The 20,153-nt window shown below is 37.6% G+C and overlaps 1 protein-coding gene across 3 annotated transcripts in view; it reads right to left on the reverse strand.

Annotated features, from left to right (window-relative positions):
• The window catches only part of LOC106079292 (serine-rich adhesin for platelets-like), a 133,715-nt gene that overhangs the window by 63,185 nt on the left and 50,377 nt on the right, over positions 1-20,153 (reverse strand). The gene's annotated exons all lie outside the window — the stretch shown is intronic.

The raw sequence follows: 20,153 nt of genomic DNA on the forward strand, positions 1-20,153 counted from the left end.
TCATCCAGGCCACCCTCCAGCGCATGCCACACGACCAGTAAGCATAAAAGTGAAAATGGTCTCTTGGATTGAATTCGTACTAAAAAGACAAAATGAATTAAAGGTTATTTCTAAGAGTTGAATATCCAGAAAGTTCACACGGTGTTAAAAGGAAATGTGTGCGACTCATAAGGACATAACAAGATCACTTCTCTACGTCCTTACAAGCATTGAATCATTTATCCGTAAGTCTTTTAAGACACCACAAGCAAGAGGATGATATAATAGGCAGTAATGTGTCGCCCGTATGGCAAGGATTAATCAAAGACCGCGCCAGCCTGATACGTTCCATAAGAAACTCGCAACGTCCACACACACACAATGTTCCCGTCTATCTGGAACACAATTACCACACCTTCAAGTATCTAGGCTGGTATTTACCAAAAGGTTAACACACTGCTTCACACTACTGGCGCCCGTAGATACCAGCGCCACGGGGCCGCCGCCAGTGAACTGAATTAGACCAGGCTGCCAACGCCCTAGAATGACCCGTGCCATCGACTCCCGAGCCCGGGCATCCCCCCACAAAAACAATGAAGTCTGGTAAAAAAAGACCAAAAAGTAGTAAATGACTGGAAGCAAAGACTAAAGCATCCTGACACATTCCTGGGAGAATGAAAGTCAGAACTGTGGTGCATATACACTCTCGGATTATTTGTACTACAGAGCTGTTCTAATGCCACCACTCGAAATGTATTATACGGAAGTCTGTTACAACTTGCTCGTACAGTACTACACATAACTATTGATCTAATTAAAATTCAAACCAACACAATATATATATATACATTTTCCCGTATCCTTTGAATTACAAATGAATGCTGGAGAATGAAATTCAACTAATGTAATTAACTCTTAACATCATAATCTATTGACGAATAGAAGCTAGTAAAACCGTGATACTAAGACAATTGCTTTAACTAGTTTATCTAGTTGACTAAGACACAATTAACATAGCTCAAAGTAAAAAAAAAACTGTAGAGATCGATTACTTTATAAGATTTCAGATACTACTTTCCATTATTAGAATGAATTCTAACTAGTAATCTTTCCCTGTTATCAGTTGGACCGACAAACACAAATGTGAAAGAACACTGCTGATGATAATGTAAAGTTTAGAACAAATTAATATCTACTATTAAAAGGCCAAATGTTTACATAATCTCGAAGCCAGACCCCAAAATCCTCACCAAAGATAAAAGGAAAGTGAAGAAAGTTTCAATCAACCAACAATGTATGCAAACCATATGTCCACTAGGCAACCTCCGAGACTAATTGCACATACACCCCCGCACGCGAGACCACGTGAAGCCCACGTGACAACAGCAATTTGGACGTTTAGTCCTTGTAACTTCGGAGACAGAACTAGTCAACGGGGGTCCTTACATCGGTAGCGCACATACATCAAAACACACAACTTATGTTCCCTTTTAATACCAAAAACACAATTTTTGTTCACGTGTTACAAGCCCGAGCATTCGGAGCCGAAACGTTTAACAAAAAAATGTTCCGTGCTCTGGAAGAGAACGTCCGGAACAAGTGATTCGTGGATTTCCCCAAGTTAATCACATGAAAAACGATGTTTCTCCCAGAGAACATGTCCACATCATTGGTGACTACCTAGACACACGCACATCCATTCCAACTACTGTTCACCACGCAACAAATGTTACCCCGACAACGCTCACAAAAAGTACTCGCGAAGGACTGTGGGTAGAACAAACATCATTTCCGCTCGTCCAGAAAGGCGTATCCGTCTGTCAGATCGCAAAGTCGACAGGAAAAAAAAATCTTTCATCACGGTCCGTTTCCTTGCGTTTCTTTTTCGTCCCCCTTTCCCCTCTCTCTCTCTCTCACTCACTCTCTCGTTCTGAGAGTCCCAGCACCTCCCGTTGGCGTTGTAGTAGACAAGTAGCCAGGCGGAATGAGCGTTCATGTTGACTCGCCATGTACCCCACCGGGTACCAAGACATGCCGGGGGAGAGCGAGGGACGCCAGAACACGTGCCCGAGATAGTTTACCTCGTAATTATATACAATCAAACCAGTCAGTTATGACTAAATGAGAACAAATCCACTGCTATATACAGGAGAAATTCATTTTAACTAGCAATAATTGATAAATAAATTCAAAAAAATATAATAAAAAGCTTTTTAGTTCAATAGTATTATTTAACCTAAAAATAAAAAAGAGGTCAAAATCTTGTTAGCATTTACATAGTACAAAGCATTGTTTAAAAAAAAACGTTAAAAAAATAAGATAAATCAATAAGAGCTTCTATATATTTCAAAAATACATTTCTCAAAAATGATTATCTTATCTTATAAATTACAGACGTTACTTCAAAAGAAAAGATAATTACAAATTAAAGATTAAACTATAAATGAAGGATAACTCTGTATTAGAGCGAAAATTAGAAAGTGGAGGCGAAGTTGTAGAGTTTCTACTTCTGAAACAAATGTGTTGAATACATCACTAGTGGGCAGAACATGTGACTAATCTAGTTTGGGAAACATAATGATGTATGCGCATGACTACATTTCAAATCAAGTCTTGCCTTCGTAAGAGCAACATTGCCTACATTATCTACTAACACTTCTAGGCGTTATCAATGGGATCAAAATACAGGGAGGGCAACAATGATTTGAAAGCCAAAACGTTAAATCAACGTTTGTTTCGTAAACTATTCTGTTGTTACTAAGTGTTTCATTGAATGCACAGTAACCAATGCCGCCCACCTTAAAGAAGTCGGAAGATATGTTGTACAAAGAAGATTCTGACTTAAGAACCACTGCATCATGTTTGAAAATAGCCTGTCACTGGAGAGTAATGTAGTCAGGTAGTCGGTCAGAGTCTCGAGATGTTTAAGATTGATTAATTCTTCACACAAAAGGGATTCTGTTTTTAATCTCAATACGTAAGCACAAAATCCAAGTGATTAATCTTAAAGATGCTACAGTGTATCACTGGGACTTTGTGCGTTTAAAAACAATCATTTGATTTTCTAAAGGCTTTTCAAACGGACTGAAAAACTTACAACGTTGTTGGTTACGCTTCCTAAATAAACTGGAACAATTGCGAATGTTCTAAATTCACATTTTTACACCAGTCGGTTCACACACACACAAACACTACAAACAGTACAGCCAACTGAGTGGGTAATTGATTCTATTCCTGTTGGGAACAAGCGCTTGTTATCTCACCTCTGTGCCATGTAAGGAGCTCAATCGAGACCATTCGTTATAGATCGTCCTGAACACTGATCTGCAACGACACAGCCTGTGGGCAGTTTAAACCAATAGCTCGCTGCAACATCGTACAGACCTGTGACGTAGCAACGAGCCATTGGTCTAAACTACCCACAGGTTGTGACGTCGCAAGTCAGCGTTGAGGCCTTCTATAACAAATGGTCTCGGTTCGGCGCACTATAATATTCAGCTTTTAGTGTAGCCTGTGTAGTTAATGTTCTAAAGTCACCGAGTTAAAACCACGCAGCAAAGCTTCCAGTTCACAAGTTGTCTGACATAAAATATCTCGAGATGAAGAGAAAATTTAAGTCATGAACAATAAAAAAGGTTCGATTCCAAAACGTAAACCCCATAAAGCAGCTGCTTCATTTTCAAAGATTCTAGTCGCGACCTTTTGTAACCTCGCCAATCATACTCACCACAACACACACACACACAGAGAAAACACAGGCGCACGTACACCTTCAATTCCCACACTGATCAGCATCTCGCCCCCCACTCCCCTTTTCAACTACTATCCACCACATCGGTAAGAAAGATTAAGATAAGACTACAGATTTATAGGTTAGAAAAACTCCACCAAAACGTGAAACAGGATTGTGGGAAATAAACACACACACACACACACAATGGAAACAATAATCTCACAGCAAATCTATGTAGTAGCAACTCTTCTTGTTTAGAAAAAGAAAATAGCCTTGGAATAGGTACAGAACATCATTCCAAGTCCAGGAAGGCTAACTAATAACGAACCAGAAATCTGTAGGAAAACATGATAGCTTTTTTTTTTAAATCGATTGTGATCAAACTAGATCCACGTTATATTGCTTTGAAACAGACGTTATTTAGGGTACTTTGAAACAGTCATCTCTATGGTACTTTAAAACAGTCATCTCTGTGGCTACTTTGAAACAGTCTTCTCTGTGGCTACTTTGAAAGAGTATCTACTTAAGATTTAAATGTAACTGATAATTCAAACAAAAAGAAATCCTTTCTACTACAAAAGAAGTCAAGTATCTACAATATTTTTAGAGCGTTATTTTTCCCCAACAACGAGTTAGTTGCCCTGAATATGCAAATTAGAGCACAGTTAAAATCTAGACTCACTAAATAGTGAAACAATTATGACGAACAATGACTTAGTGAAATAATGCAAAAACTTATTTCTAATTGGAGCGTCATGGAAAGTCATTATTTCCACATTAAAGTATTCAATCATTTGAATGTCCGACTGGAGTCCCCGAGCCAAGAGCTCTACGATTTGTACAATTTAGCTTAAAAAATATATGACTAACTTATATACCTAGGGGGAGGAGGGACATGAACATAGGAAGTGGGGTGGGCATGCTCCTTTTTTTTTCCAGCAATCTATTGTACATTTTGTTCCCACGCCATGTACGCCCTAAGACATTTTGAGACAGACCCAGTGCCACACTTCCAGTTCACACCTTGTTGCAAACCTACAACTTGCATTTCTCATCAAGGTAAAGTAGCTTCACCTCTAGCGTCCCCACCTCCTTCTCGTGCAACTCATCCTTTACCTTGGTTTTTTTAATACGCACGTTCAATCACTGCTCACGTAGAGTTCGTAGTAAAAAAAAAAAAAAAAGGTTTTGATATCATTAAATTGTCCAATGTACGTCGCTACACTGACGGGAAATAAAAATTGTTTTAAGTCTCCTTGAAAATATACAGTCGAAAGAGTATTTTTTTAGACTCATTTCTAACTGAGTTCATACCTTATCTAACTCGAAACACAAGATACGTACGATTTTGAAATTAGAGCACACACACAAATTGATTCTTTTCAAGAGAATTTTTTTACCACTTGGGCTGTTTAATGGTTTAAGTAGTTTGAAGACGTGTATTGAATGCATCAGAAACCTACTACCACTTGGCCAACTTTTGAGGTATGCATTGTGAACATACACTACCTTCTTTATCACTTAACAAGTACCATTCTGGCTTTGTGCACTCAAGAATATTCGGAAGAACCTTTCTAGAAGAGAGTTTGACCCTCTCCTTCGTGTTGCCCCAAAATATCGTGTAAGAAGTTCTACTTTATAAGTTACTTGGACATTGTTCTCTTATAATGTACATAGCATACTTTACAAGAATTAATTCTAGTGTTCTCAAGATTGTACTATAAATAATAGTAGGTTTAATTTTTTTTTAAGGGTGGGAGTGGGGGGGGGGGGGCTGGCAATGTTTTTCCATTGCATGTTCAGTTCCCAGGTTTACTCTCAAACGGAATACGATAAAACGACTAAAAGAGACAGGGGCGTGACCCTGATCATGCGCATGAAAGACTTGCTAACGATTTGCGTGAAGTGGGAGATGGTAGAGAAGATTGTGTTTTGGCCCAGACAACTGAAGAGAGAATGCTGGCTGCGTAAAAGACGTAAAGCCACTAGATCTACATCATCACGCTTGACGCCACTAAATGCGTACACAGTGTTTAAGTGTAAACTATTTTTCAACAGTAGATTTCTCAAAGATCTAGACACTTCAAAGAGGAAAAAAATGCAAGGGGGAAAAAATGTGTTTGTGACCAATGAGAAGGAGACGATAAGCCAAGCTGGGCTACTCCAGAGGGAAAAAATATGAACCACAATAAGGCAAAGTGTATGATTTCTTTAAGAAGTTGATCGAGGCCATTTACTAGAGTTATCTTAGAAAACAAAACAACTGATGTAATCTTAACATTTAAACTTAAACGAAACCAATGATGCAATCTTAACCTTTGAAACAAGGCAACTGATGCAATACATGTATTAAGCTGGATTATGAAATACAGAGCAGAGAAATGCCCAGGTACAACACAAACAGTTTGAGAAACAGTAGGCTAGTAATAATTCACGTCGCTAATGTAGCAAAGCAAAAATAAATGGCTATAATAACTACATAGTTGAAAACAACACATAATATTCTTCTAATTAATGTTCAATTCAAAAAGTAATATAACACAGTACTAGTGATTGCTCCGCTCTTCAGTATTAATTCATGATAGATAACAAAGGAACATTTATTCAGCCCCTATTTTCCCCAGTTTTCCCTGTGTGGCCAATTAGCTAGTATTTTTTCCATAAAATATACATAAACTATCAAATTTCTAGAAAAATCGTTAGAGCCGTTTTTTTTTTGAGATATATGTCCAGGTTCCAGGTTTTTAACCTTGAAGAATTTGCAAGCTGATAATAGGAAGTGTTAAAAAAAAAAGATTGACCCTTAACCTGTCTGTCTAAAACAATAGGAAGAAAAATACGTTTTAGAGGCTCGGCGAAACATTTGAAAAAGTTGATCAACAACAAACACCTCCAAAATTCGATCTAGATTCGAGATCTAGTCATTCGTAAATGTCTGAATCAGGTCGACGAGTCTTGCCTAGTTTACGAACTTACAGACACACCTGGCTGTAATGTAGGAAATCATTTTTAAAAATACAATCATTTTAACTTAGATGATCCTGAACTCAGCTGGGAGGAGCAACCATGGAAATGTTTGGAAACAATGAATAGAGCTTTTGGATGGTTTAGGCGAAAACTGATCCTGTCATTTACACCAAAGGGATACCGGAGAGAAGGAGAGAGACAGAGAGATTATAACTCTGTGTGTGTGTGTGTGTGGCTGTGTGTGTGTGCAAGAGAGAAACAAGAAATGTAAATTAAGAATGCGACAGAAAGTATAATTGAGGAAACGAAATACATTGCGTGTATATCAGGGAGGGAGGGAGAGAGACAGAGAGAGAGAGGGACAGAGAGAGTGTGTGAGTGTGTTTGTGTGAGAGAGAGAGACATAGAGATAGAGACATAGAGAAAGAGATAGAGAAAGCGACAGAGAGAGAGAGAGAGAGAGAGAAAGTGAACACTCCTCCTAAAAACCAATGTCCTATCTTTCATCACAAGCACGGTGCCGCAAGTCTCGCGTAGAGACAAAAGGAAGTGGAACATCTTACAATGTCAAAATAAATCTTCCTCAAATCATAATTTGTTCTGACTGCTTGAATACAACACAGACTTTGAACCTCACTTTCCAGCTTGTATCGTGTATCTATCACAGAGAAATGTCGCCCCCAACCACCCACCCACCCAAAAAAAAAAATCCTTTTCAAAACTCATGTGATGAGTTAGCACATATTATTCAACAAGAAAACAAAATTATTTTAAGTGTAATTGTATCAATTAGTTTGAATCAGTCATTTGTCATTACATTTGAAATAGATCTAGACACTAACAATAATAAATGTGTGATTAGAAATATATGTACCAATTGTTTTGTTTAGCGCCATTTCATGCTTTTAGCTTTCTCAATACGCTCTGATCCTAGTATCATTTGTCTGGACAGGTTGGGAAAAAAAAAGGGTGGGAGGGAGAAAGAAGGAGGTATCTGGATAAATATTACCGTGATCGCTTTTTAAATGCATTTATTTAATGAATGATCCTGAATGATCTGGATTCAAACTCGAGGGCTCTAGCCTCCACAACCCTAAACAATAATTACCTAATCACTGTACCAGAGAGGTTCTTATAAAAATAGAGAGTTTTAAAATTATCAATTGTTAGCTTCAAACTTTAAAAAGTATAAAGGGGTCAAAGTTCAACTCATACTACCAGATAATTCAGTGCAATTTCTTTCCCTTGTTCGTTTCCAAACAAAATAATTTATTACCAATAGTTAATTAACTAATTACGGTAATTTTTTTTTTCATTGATTTTTGTTTTGTCAGGAAACAGAAATAATTGTGCAAAATTTCAGCTAGCTCCGAGATTGGGTGTCGGGGACAAATAATGTGTACAAACATTTTACCAGACAGACAGAATGTGTTTATGTAAGCGTAGTAAAAAAAAAATAATCAAGGAACAATTTTAAGCCCTGACAACAACACTGCCAACTCTAATCTTAATGTTTTAACTGCTTAGAAGTTTATAGGAGGGGAAATAACTCACTCCAAAAGATGCTATGAAGAGTTTCAAGTTCCAGAGTATCTCGCGCGGTAGAACATCGCGTGCAGATTTCAATCTCACATTGTTTAATGTTTGAAGTTTAAGCCTAAATCTAATGGCATAACCCAATGATGGCCAAACTACGGATCGAGAGCCACATCCGGTCTGTCTAGCTGTGCTACCCGGCTATCCACAGTGCATAATGAAACCACATGAGGCCCGTGACACATGCTTCGAAAACTTCAATGCACCCAGGTCGTGCACCAATGACATACGGCAAAACATTTTGCTGGCGCTACGTTGGATGTGTTTCAATGTTGGCCACAGACAAAAAAAAGCCATTGGTTATCTAGTACATACGAGGAGTGCGCATAGTTCTTTCGTGTTACAATAACTAAACATCTTCTCGAGGGCTTCTAAACCTGAAGCCAAAATTAATTGCGATGCCGCTGAGTGAAAATCAAACGTAATCGATTCCATGCTAACGGGACAAAAAAAAAGGTAGCACTATTAGATGGAAACTAGTGACTGTACTAACAGTGGGTAGAATCTACCAACTTTATGAAGTGAAACTGTGTTGGCGCAGGTAAAGAAAACTTTCTGGCTAGTCAACATTCCGTGACCACCTTTGAAACCTTTATATCCGTGTGGTCGGGAGACAGGTACTTACAAGCGGTTACGTTAGTCGGGTAAGTTAACGATAGAAAGGACTGTAGAGATGACAGGCAGCAGTACTATTTGCAAATGAAAAACAAACTTCCAGTCCAGTGTAATCAAGAGCCATAGCAACTGCAAAAAATGTGAAGTATGATCAGTAGTTTTAGAAATGCTTCAGTAGAAAGCAATATGTAGTACTGCAGCAAGCACTCTCAAGCTCATTACTGAGACAAATGTCACGTGGTGCGAAGTATGATACGAGCAGTTTCTATGATACTCTGAAGATATTCACAAGTGCTAATCCAATATACAATGTGTTGGAATGCCACCCAATGCAAGTAACAGCACACGGTAAAACTCCATTGAGTGCATTACCAGAAACAATGTTTGTAAAACCACATTGTCTTAAACAATACAAGAGTAAGTCACATAAACAGTGAGAACACAATTACCTTGACAACAACAGTGTTGTCTACAACAACATAAAGTAGACATCTTGAAAACTAAATAACACGCACTTAGGGGAAGTATGGAAAGGGGGGGGGGAGGGCTGCCTACAAAAACAAGTACACAGAATAGTGCCTCGTGTAGTCAAAGCTTGCGATTATAAAGTACTTTCAGTTACAGCACTAGAGAGAAAGCTTGTAGCCCAACACAAGCCGTATCTCAAAGCTAGGTGAGTTGGTAAAGACAATAGACTGATGCCCGGCCAGGTATTAACAAATAATGAGATCATCAATTTCCTTTGTACAGCTTCACACGTTTAACTACCAACAATGTTTGTGTTTTATAGCAGGAAGTTTTCAACTCTGCCACATCTACATAAACACACTCACCCACATCTCATCAACAGATAGACACACACACAAACACACTCACCCACATCTCATCAGCATAAATATATATATACACATACACACACTAACCCAAACACACTCACCCACATCTCATCAGCATAAATATATATATATATATATACATACACACACAAACACACTCACCCACATCTGAAAAACATATATACACACACACAAACACACTCACCCACATCTTATATAGTGTGGGAAGGAATCCCAGTGAAGAGCTAGTAGTACAGAAACATAGACGAAGAGCCAACAAGGTTACAAGCTCAACGGAGATTTGATTTAACATACGTTGAAAAATATTAAATTATACGAAGGAAAGATACGCTTTAAGAATTAGCAAGGGGAAGTCAATCAATCCTACCACGAAACTCTTACCTCTAGATAACTTCAAGTTTCTAATTACTTGGGTGTAAGTTAGAGAAGTCATACATTTATCAGATCATAAATATCGACCACAGCGAGCGTAGACGTTATCTTATCTTATATAATACAGACGTTACTTCAAAACAGATGATTACGTCCTACGCGTCATGCATTTAGTCATACATATTAACCAATGACTTAAATTCTGCCAAGTCACTGGTTTTCCTGGCTAGCTCAGGCAACCCATTCCATGCTCTAATACTCTAATAGTACTAGGGAAGAAGGAGCATTTGTACAAATTTGTCCTAGCATATGGGACGAGGAGTGTGCCTTTACCTTTGTGTCTTTCAGAGTATTTTATTAAATTTTGTTTTTGCGTTTGAAGATTATGGTTCAGTGTTTTATGTATTATTGCTACTTTACTTTTGAGTCTTCTGTCCTGAAGGCTTTCTAAATTTAGTGATTTTACTAAAGGTGTTACTCTAGTCAAATGTGAATATTCGTTTGTTATGAATCTCACGTTAGACTAAATTAACCACCATTGCCTTTAAAAGTAATTAATAATCAACAGTTCAGTTCCATACATGCAATTAAAACGCTTACATTCTTTGCTCAATGCGAGTCAATGCTAATCAATCAAAAGTACAAGAAGAGAAATTTAATTCGTGATGGAAAAACAATACATTCATAGGTTAATCATAACAAACAGAAAACTAAGTGGAAGGTACAAAGCTTGGCGTTTGTTTATGTATTATAGTATACAAGTAACAGATGAAATATATTTTCCTGTAGAAAAATATGCAAAGTAGCCAGTTCTGCGAGGACTTAAAGTCTTAGCTACATTCTCTCGTTGTCTTGAGACCAGACAAACTCGAGGCCCATGTGTGATGACGTTTGCTTAACTCTTTATCAAAATGTCATAGAAGAGTTGCTTCCCCCCCCCTCCTATATTTCTTCTATCTGCAGTCTGCAGGAAGAGCAAGGAGATGGGTAAAGAGCGATGCAAAGTAGATATTTCAATCTAACCTCTCAGCTCTCTACTACTAGACTATTGAGTTAACAAAAGTCAATTTTTATAGCGTGCTCAACCCAACCCTACTCCTTCGCTGTTTCTCAAGGTCGTGCCGTGGTACGCAGGTAAATAATAGTACTTAGTGATGGTTGACTACTTCTACTAGGCCTGGTGTATTTGTGTAAGTGTCCATGCGCGTGTTTTATTTGTTCTAAAATATATATATTTGCATTACTATGCATAGACATAAAAACTACTTGTAACATGCATTAGTGATATTGAAAAACTACATGGGATCCAGAATACATCTGCAGGTCGTTAGCATAACAAAGTACATAAGAACAGCATCCACACAATTCTGTTGATAAACGTTCTATCAAGAAATGTGATCTCTCTGGCCCTATTTTTAGAAAGCTTATATCAACTCACTTTGTCTGTCTGGTTAAAAAAAAATGTTGATCACGTTATTTCTCCCACACCCTCACAATAATACATTGTACCTGACCAAATATAAATCAATTTTAAAAATTAACCAAATAGTCAATTAATTATTGTTAATTAAATATGTTTGTTAAAGAAAAAAGGAAATAAATTCTACACCATTGATAGATATAGTTGTAAATATAGAGTTATGCCCTTTCAATACTCCCCCTTTTTTTTAAGTATTTTAATATCTGCTTGTTAACACACTAGAAATAAGTCAAGGGATTAACAATTTGTTACAATGGTTTCGGGTGGTGAATAAGTCTTCTTTGTATATTCGGAGGTTAACTCTGGTATAACCCAATATCCAATTAAATTCTATAAAAGAAATTAATTTATAAAGAAAACCGGAAAAAAAAGACTGAACAAAGAAATAGTTTAAAAATGCCACCAGCCTTTCGTTCCTACAGTCAGGTGTATTGCACACATTTCATACTTGGCGCAACCATTTCTGTTTAAAACAGCTGCAAACATTTCAACTTGATGCTCCATCTCAGTGTCACTGAATACATCTACAATCATATTCCTTTCGAACGGGATGTACTTCTATTTGCCGCACAGATTTCAACATTTCAAAACAATTCAGGAATAACTTGAACAACAACAACAACAAACAAACAAAACGAGATCTAATGCGTCTTGGCGATGCCAGGTTAGGCAAGTAGTTGGAACGTATTATTTTAAAATAAAAATGACATAACCATTCAAATACATTTCAAAAATTAAAATACATAAATAAAATTTGAAATGTATCGTTATTGAGCAGATCAAAACAAATCTCTGTGTGTGTGTAATCTGAGCAAAGCTTCAAACGTTTTCAAAATTACCAAACATTGAACAGGTATGACTTTAACATGGAAATGTCAAATACAATACATCGAAATATAAATAAAAATATTCTGGAAACCCTTCCTTTAATATCTCAATCTGAATTTTGTTTAGAAATCAGAAATCAAAAACAAAAATGTTCTCAAACCCCCTTTTTCTCGCAATCTATATCTCTCATATCCTCTATCTCTTTATCTTTCCCTCCATCTCCCACTCTCCCCCATTCTCTCTGACACAGTCTCTAACACCTCTAGTTAACATAAAGCCCACGAAATTCGTTTCCACCATAAAAAGTCCATTCGATATAAAGCAATGCCTAGAAATCGAATAAGATATAACTAGACGGCATTACAAAGGTCGTGCTGTGAGCAGGTCAAATGCATTGCATCAAAAGGAACAAGGGGAAGGTAACCCCAGCAGTGCCATGTTTGTTGAACCGCTTCATTGAAGCCAGCTCTTTTCTTTTTTTTTTTCTTCTCTCTTCAGCTTCCAGCCAGCGGGATCTGTTTACTATGGCTATACAAGTCTGCACCGAGCGGTAATACTGTGGGAGGGGGGAATGTGTGCTACGATAGACAGATGATAGACTGAACATGAATCATGGAACAATCCATACAGCATAAGGTTGATCGGGAAGGGTGAGACAATGGAAAATTGTGGGGTGCTCCAGAGTCCAAGTCTTATCCTACACCTAACTCGGCAGTGAGAGAAACTAGACAAGGTAACCGAAGGAAACGGTGGGGCGGGAAAAGAGGGAATCGTGCATACGTAAAAAGGAGATAGAATCTAAAATCTAGATGGTCCCACTGATTGGAAAAAAAAAAACACGTCTGACCGAGACAGTAACAAAGGGAAGTAAATGAGAACAAAGATCTGAAATGATCGCTGAAGTTGTCCTTTCCAAATTTTGATTTCTCGCGTTAAGAGTTTCCTCCCATGGCTCTCAAAACATCTTATCGGTGACCTTTGACTTTACTTTGATGGTGATACAGCACAATGGGGCACAGTACACAAACACAAACGTGAAAGTCAAGGGCGTAGCACAGTAGGGTAGCGCACCCGACAGGCTCTATATCTTACTGACACACACACACACACTACTCACACAGACACACAACGACAGGATGTGCGTGTGTGTGGTAAAGTTTTCCAGAATACATACGCAAAAAAAAAAAACATGAACCATTAAACTTAACCCTTCATTCACATCCTCAAACCCTCCACATTGTGCATCTTTGTGTGTGTGTGAGAGAGAGAGAGAGAGAGAGATTTGCGATGGGATTGTAGAAAATGGTGATTGAACTTCGTTCTTAAAAAGAGCAGAACCCTGCGGGAAAAACAACAAACCTGCGTCTTATCAAGTGAGAAATGTTCAATAAGTATGAAATGATGTTAGAACAAACTGAACACCATACCAGAGAACTTCTTCATTACATACAGACATAGAGTGAAGAAATATTCTTTAAATAACGTCAAAGTGTGTCTCTGACACGTTGGTTCTCTTCACAACTAACATCTAAGTCTGTCACTGTAAGACCTTGTACTACTGATCAACATCAGCTGACACAATCTAGGCAGTGCTATCAAATCAATAGTAGTCTGGAGCCACCGCTAATACATCTGTCTAACCAGAAACAAAGGCATTCAACAACAAAAACTGAAGAAGACAAAAAGCATCATCTGCCCAGCATCGGGAATACATTCGTTGCTCCTCAAGATCTCTTTATACCGATACGTAGACTAGGACCCAGGAAATGGCTATACATTAGTAACACATTGTTAGGATTTGCATAGAGATCTATTAATACTAGGGATAAAAATATATCAATATATCAGTACCTCATAATCTTGATCTGTTATACATACCATGGCAAACTCTGTATATCGACTAATATCGACCTTTTACAATTTTTAGGCGGCAAAAAAGGGGGGGGGGGAGAGATTTCATACGTATTTAGAGCACGCGATTATAACTAATGTTTGGAAATGCAGGAAAATGGGAGTTTGGAAGCTTACTGAGACTCTGCAAGGTTTGACTTGGTCATAATACATCTGGGTCTCGCGTTTATCCTTTGTAATGAGATCTTCTTCATCCTAAATATGATAAATGAATAAAGTGTTGGAACCCATTACCATTGTAAAAATGTCTAAACACAGTTTCTGATAAGCATGCATGCAAAAAAAAAAAAAAAATCTCCTTACAATTGAAATGTCCCAGGAATACAGGAAGATTAGCGCGCTTACTGAGGGCAAAGGACGACTATGTGACGAGCAAAAAGCAATGTCTTGTTACCCTAATGATCAGACGAGTGAACCAATGGAATGGTTTATACTTAAGAGCATGTAATGGACCAGCTTTTCTCACCACAAGGCGGAGATATGGAACCTTCAAGTGGAGTAACAGAAGTAGATGTAGCTCAGCGTCAGGTAACAAGTAAGAGACATCTTACAGTCAAGTGTTGGCTAGAGTGAAAACAATAATTCAATTATCTTTGCCAGACAACTTTGCTAGTACATGAAGCAGTTCAACTTGTGTTGATTAGTGCAACTAATTGTACAGCAATTTGTACGTTTAATTAGCGAAGTGACTTTATTCCCCTCGGGGCAAAAAAATATATATCTTTAATTTACATCAAAGGCTATTCTTTTGAGTCCTAAACTTTCACACTGATGCTTGTTTTAAAACTTACAGATACTTGTTTTGCTATATTTTTTTAATCTCCTTTTTCGATTCTGTATACACAACACAGATCATAGGTCTAATAGATCTGAAAATGCTAACAGTGACCTTCCTTTATCAAACAGCCAGGTAGGTGCACGTCTATTAAGGCAGTACATTTATTAGCACGCTAATAAAGCAGAGAGGGGGACAGCCCTAGCTGCTGAATTGCTTTGCATACCCTCTCAGAACCACACTTCCCCGTCTTCCATCTTCGCTATCCCATCTTGAAGTGTTTGGACTCACGGTGATTCCCCCCTGACTTTATAGCATTCAAATAGGAGTCATATGAATGTTGTTGTTTTTTAAATACCATAGCCGACCGTGCCACATCTATCATTGATTAAGAATAGAAACGCAACATTTTTCTATAAACATGTCCATCTAACTGTAGATGTTTTTCTGTACATTTTTTTTTCTTTTGCTGTCCTATTTTGTTATTTTAAAGACGTATGAATGCTTCAAAAGAGCCCCCCCCCCAAAAGACAAACAAGACTGTTCTTGAATAGTGGTTTGGGGCCGACGTTATCAACAACTCCAACACTATCCCAAGAAGCCCATACATGAAATCTCTCGCGAAATCTGTTAATAATAACGGTCTCAAGAGAACTCACGGTTCGAATGCGATTTAGGTGTGAGTTTGTGTGTAACGTGATAATGACTGGCTCGCAGGTGCCGCCTTTGAGTTTGTGAGTTACCCATTTAAAATCGTAGTTTTCCATCAGATTTGACACTTATGATTTATAGTTTCAGCCAACTTGCTGTTATAACACGGGCGGGCTGTTACATTTAACTTATTTCTATTGCCCAGAAATGGACTAGTATCTTATACAGTTCTCTCTCTCGATACAGTACATACGATTTAAACGTTGCCTTATACAAGGAGATCTACCATGCATCAGGGAGAGGGACATTTTTTTATATAGAAAACAGAAACGAAAGGAACGTTTGTATTTCCATTGATGTTAAACGTATGTGTTCAACCATCCAAAATGTGTGAAGCAACATAGGAAGTGATGAACTGATTTTTAAAAAAAAGTATGGAAGTGGGGGCGTGGCAATGAGTCACTACTATCTATGGATTCATTGGTACAGTGAGAAAGAGAAAGACAAGATTAGCGTTACCTAGTGATATGTCTGGGAGGAGACAGGGGCAGACAAGGTGTAATGATCAATCCGACGTGCTGTTACGTTTTGTATACAGTATGTGCTTCGTTACGACTCTTCGTTACTCTTGGTGTTTCAAACGTATTAAGGAAGTTTCAGAAAGAAATCAAAAGAACAAATGAATGCACGTTTATAGCAAGCCATGACGCAGTACATTTCTTGTCAGCTATAGCAAGCCATGACGCAGTACGTTTCTTGTCAGCTATAGCAAGCCATGACGCAGTACATTTCTTGTAATCTATAGCAAGCCATGACGCAGTACATTTCTTGTCAGCTATAGCAAGCCATGACGCAGTACGTTTCTTGTCAGCTATAGCAAGCCATGACGCAGTACGTTTCTTGTCAGCTATAGCAAGCCATGACGCAGTACATTTCTTGTAATCTATAGCAAGCCATGACGCAGTACGTTTCTTGTCAGCTATAGCAAGCCATGACGCAGTACATTTCTTGTAATCTATAGCAAGCCATGACGCAGTACGTTTCTTGTCAGCTATAGCAAGCCATGACGCAGTACATTTCTTGTAATCTATAGCAAGCCATGACGCAGAGCCATGACGCAGTACGCTTTCACTCAAAACTTTAGTAACGTTCAAGAAATGCTCCTGTATCGCTTGACGTAAAAAAAAATGTAATTAATTGCAACTACAATTTGAACAATTCATGTCTATGGCCATTTCGTTCTAGACTTGGCTAACTAAAGTATTAAGAAAATCCTAGATCTAGTTGGAGTTATATAGCCGTTCCCTTTGAGAGAGAATACATTGATCTAGTTAGAAATTGTAACCCATTACCTGATTGTGAGTTGAAAACCTTGTATTTGTTGTTTTATGTTACATTCAGAACTTTTTACTTGTTGAAAATGCTCAGAAAGTTTGACAGATGTACAAAAAAAAAAATTAGATTCCACAATTAATTGACTTCATAAACAGTTTCTTTAACAATATACTATAATGTATTACATATATCACTATAAAACAAATGTGGCCTGGAAAGTGCATTAAATCTTCGTAGCTGAGTTTTTAAATCCCCACGATTTGCTGTATTATTACAAAACAGCGTCTCAAATATACAAGTCGTATTTCAAATCAAACTAATGTGATGAGCATAGAAGGTCCAATGGAATATGTATCTCTATGTTGGAGGGAACAGTTCCCTTCTTCCACCAGTCTAAACAGAAGCCATATCAAACACTATTTATATGGTCAGGTAATAAATGACCATCTTGTAACCATCGTAAAAGTGATGATGTCCATCTGACTGACCACTGGCCCGTGTGTTAATGCAGTGTTTCCCAACTTTTTTCCTTAACGGAACATTCGCACATTCTGAGTAGTTAGCGGAACACTTTGCTTATTTTTTTCAAGAAAGATTAATTCACGTGGTGGCCTACTAGTTAATTATTCCAGTAGTTGGTGGAACACCTATTCAGGCCCCGCGAAACACTCGGATTGCGCAGAACAGTTTGCGAAACACTGTGTTAATGTGTGTGTATGGCTGAAGTGACCGCCATTACCAAAGTTGACCACAGTTGACATTCATTGATTTTTTTATACACATGATTGTTCAAAGTGTATGGCAGTTTAAGTGATGATATGAATAAACTCTAAACTCTGTAATACCTCTATATAGATATATAGAGACTGGCACTAATAAAACAGTTGCATTTAGCATCAACGAGTTGCTGAACCTGGGGGGTTAGTGTTCCTAAATTCTAAGTTGCCGTGCCACGCGTGGTTGTAAGTAAGAAGTCTATTGAAACATTCAGTTCTACAACGCCGTGAACTATCCCTTCTATCAGAGGAGAATGGGGCGAGTACAGCTGTTGTCTCCAGAGATGAGAATAAGAAACCAAATAGTATGGGAAAATTTTAAAATTTTTAAAAAGAACTAGATTTTGTGATGGCATCTTGTTTGAGCTGGCTTGAACAGACGCCTTTTTTTTTTAAAGCTTTGAAACAAATTCTGTGTTTGTGCGAGTGCGTATGTGTGTGTGAGAGAGCGTGTGATAAAGCCAAATGCTTGCCTATGGGAAGAAATAAGATACAACTGAACCTAGACAATATCACTTTATCAAAGTTCAGAAAAATGAATGCTTCATATTTCTAACTAGACTACAAGTCCAGTTTTAAAAAATAAATCAATAGATCTAGCTTAGGAACAAGTTCTAGTGTTATGTGAGGCGGTGGTATCACTTGGAAACGAAAATATGTGTTTTAAAATGTAACATTTCGCGTATCCCTCTTTCTCCAACCAAAGAAAATAGAATGTGTTCAAATTTACTTTAACATCCAATGGATTCTCATTACTTTACAATAAAGTTTACAAAATGCAGATCCGATGAATTGAATAACTTTGTGTGGACGTGATGGCCAACAGGTAAAGCATTTGGCTTCCGAACCGAGAGGTCTAGAGTTTAAATCTCTGTGAAGACTGGGATCTTTGATTTTTTTGAAAAGCCACACAACTCTTAATGGGTACCTATCATAGAATGGTAAAATAAAGATGGTTGGTTGTTATGCTGGCTACATGTTATCGTCGTCAACCTTTAGGCCGTAGAAAAAGATCAGCTTTATAACATATTCCTACACGGATGGTAAGGTCTTTTTTTTTTTTGTTTTTTACCTTTAATTATCTTTGAGCATATACTAACTGTGTTCGTCTCGCAATTTTATAGAAATACTATAAATAGTTTACCTTCACATTTTGTTCATTATGTCAGTTAAAATAACAATGAAAATTTAATCAGAATCATGCATGTTAGCAAGTAGAACTAAGCTATATATATCACACAACGGAAACTGGTAAGATGGATTGATTAAGCTCTTTTAACAACACCATTGCCAAGGTGCATAACAGACAAAGTTTTTTTGTTTTTTTTTACAAAGCGTATATCAACTGTCTGTCTGGTAAAACGTTTGTTAACGTTGTTTCTCCGACACCCCATCTGGGAACAATCTTGCGTTTCGCACAATTATTTCCTTTGAGTGACAACACAAGAATCAATTTTTAAAATTAACCAATTAGTTAATTAACTAAGGTTCCCGTGGTCCCTGACACTCCGCTAACTGTTTGAACATGAGGTAAAGATTGCCGTTACCTTCCAGCCAATTGAATGCACATCCCTCTCCGCCCCTGCCTCCCCCTCGTCACACACACACACAAAACTCCCAGAATGATGACGTCACACTCACTGGTCTCAAAACTAGCTCTCCCCCCCCCCTCAGGAACTAATCTTCTCTTGACTCGTTTCACACATCATCTACCACATGCACTCACAAACACGCTGAGTGCGGCCTGGGAACATGCATTGAAAACAAATAAACTAACACGTCTAATTATTTCCAACAGGGACGTCCATAGTTATAAGTTGTTTGACCTACGTTACAGAAACCAGAGCGAAACAAATTTCAGTTCATTTCATATGCTTACTCAATAACAATTCGTGTTTTATGCTTACACGCAAGTCAACATTGCATTTATCTTTCTACTAACCCATTCCATTATGTAAATGTGCGTCTCTTATAAGTTGTCTACAATAATGTCCATTACTTAATTCATTAACAACTCATTCTTAGCCCAAATATTTTATAATATTTAACTTTTTACCTTCGTTTGAAATCAAAAGATTAACTTGAAAATAAAAAACAACTATTACACACATTTGAAATAGAAAATTAAAGAAGAAAAACATGAAAAATGCTTTTTAAAAAGGACAATACTTTATTTATACAACTTAAAGAGCGAACAATTCAGTTCAAGATCAATATGTTCTCGTTCTCTAGCCCAATTCAAATTTCTTTTTTTTTTTACTTTGAAAAATGATAACGG

This window comes from Biomphalaria glabrata, chromosome 10 (genome assembly GCF_947242115.1).
Source record: "Biomphalaria glabrata chromosome 10, xgBioGlab47.1, whole genome shotgun sequence".
Classification (NCBI taxonomy): domain Eukaryota; kingdom Metazoa; phylum Mollusca; class Gastropoda; family Planorbidae; genus Biomphalaria; species Biomphalaria glabrata.